The following is a 2,486-nucleotide window of genomic DNA, read 5'->3' on the forward strand; positions in this document are numbered from 1 at the left end:
GGAGTCAGTTCCAATTCAGTTACTCTGTGTAAAGCAGGAAAAAAGTATCGTCTGGTGTTATGCCATGCTCAGATCTTTGCTACAATTGAGTACATACTAAACATAATATACCTAAAATTAATTCTAGATTTCTTGATTTCACAGGCTCAAAAATTATTGTGTTGTGATGTAAAAAATGCCCTCAAGATCTAATTGACTAGTACTCTCTCTATACTGTGAAAGGATTATTGAGTTTTAGGATTCTTTTGTTTATTAATGATTCCTGTCTCCTTTCTTGCTTTAATTTATTTGTTTTTATGTCCCTGGGCTTAGCAGGAGTCCAATAAGATCTTAAGCAGTACTTTATAGGAAATAGCTATCAGATATCTAGGCTCACAACTATTACGTCTAAAGCTAGAATGAATTAATACTGAGCAGTTTTTAAACAGCCAAACATTAGTAATATTTATGAGCATTTAGAGATGAAAAAACTCGAATAAGATGTACATTGTTCATATTTTGTAAGTTCTCTTGACTATAATGAACTCTGATAGCCTAGTAGCCACATCACAATCATGAAGGCAGGCAGTTCAAATCCACCAGCTGCTCCATGAGAGAAGAATGGCCAGTCTTCTCCTGTGCAGTAAACTACTTCTGGAAACCCACTGGAGGATCAGGTACAAGTCGATTCCAACCCAACAGTACACAACAACAACAACATTGACTTGTTGTTATTGTTTTTGTTGTGTACCATCAAGTTGGAACTGACCCATAGTTGACCCTCCCGCAGATTTTCAGAAGCAGTTAATCAAATGGGAAGAGATTGCCTATCTTTCTCCAGCAGAGCAGCTGATGGATTTGAACTGTGAGCCTTAGGCATTGCAGCACAGTTTCTTGCCACTAGGCCACCAGAGTTCTGCATATTTTATGGACTGAAACTCTTAATCTAAGGCAGTTCCTGAAATGGAATAGTCATTCGGAATCCATTAGCTGAGAATGACAATATTGCATACTCACTCAGAGCACCACACTGATGCACACACATAATGGATTCATAATGTAAATTATGTTATTTCTAACAAATGTGTTAAAATCCTTTAACACAGACAAACACAAAAGGATATGAGCAAGTGAATGTGACCACACTTATATGTATAGGTTTGTCATAGGACAGTTCTACATGCATATTTGTATGTATTTGTATAGTCTATAGATACATCCAGCTATTTGTATGTATTTGTATATTCTATAGATATATCCAGCTATTTGTATGTATGTGTATATTCTATAGATATATCCAGCTATATGACAGAGACAACAGCTGGCAAAATATCTTCCAAAACAAACAGCCTTTAGCAATGTATAGTTGCAAGCGAGCCCAGCCTTCCTACCAACGGTTCCATTTACATGGGTGTCATACTGCAACATTTGAAACGAAACTACCCTGATTAGTCATATCAGATATATTATGGAGTACAGGAAAATATGATATACATGTGTCCAACATTAATTTAAGGAGAGAGTTTCTGTGAACTGTGTTTTTAAAAATATTTATTTCTTTCCAGTTTTTTGTATACTCAAAAACCTAAGCATAGAAATTCCATATAACCTAGCTATTCCACTGATTTACTGCTAGGAATATATCCCAAGGAAAATAGAAGTGTGACAAAATTGGGGATTTGTACACCCATGTTCATAGCAACATTATTCACGAAATCAAGAAAATAAAAACAGTCCAAATGTTCATCAACAAATGAATTGATTGAGAAACTGTGGTATGTTCCAGAATGGAATATTATGCAGCACTCAGGAGAAATGATTATGAAAACATTTTAATAAGCATGGGAGAGGCTAGCAACCTCTACGGAGGTTATTGAGTAAACAAACTCAGTCTCATAAGGACAAAACTACATAAGACCATTGTAAAACATGAAGGATTAGTAGTAACCTTCAGAGTGAGGGAAGAGTATGGGACAAAGGGACCTGAGGATGGGAAGCGAGGATATCACAGGCTCACAGAGTTTGGTGGGAGGGGGGGAAAGTGTGAAGGAATTAAGAAAAATGTCATTGGAACCTGAAAATATGGGATGATAATAGGTATAGATAAATGCAGAATGGTTTTATAAAACACAATGCATGAAAATGACCAAAAGAATCACAATGTGAATGAAAAAGTGTGTGAAACGCAATGCATATAAATAAAAGACAATGTATACAAATTCTGTATGCAACAAAAATAAAATTTTAAAAATCAATCGTCAAAAATACAATTCATAGTTGACAAAAACAAACAAAAGTAGTCCCTTCTTTCAATGATTTGTTTAATATCTACCATGAGGATTGGCTTATTCTGAATATTTGTATTATAAATTCTAGAATTTTGTTCGATTTGTGCTGAGTGCTATATGTACACTACTAAATGTGAAAAGAAACACTTCACATTAAGATCAGAGCAGAAAATATCTTCCTTCTACTAGCTTGGAAAGCAAGTGTGTAAAAGAATACAA

This window comes from Elephantulus edwardii, unplaced genomic scaffold, assembly GCF_000299155.1.
Source record: "Elephantulus edwardii isolate Elephantulus edwardi_28Jun2011 unplaced genomic scaffold, EleEdw1.0 scaffold00012, whole genome shotgun sequence".
Lineage (NCBI taxonomy): Eukaryota > Metazoa > Chordata > Mammalia > Macroscelidea > Macroscelididae > Elephantulus > Elephantulus edwardii.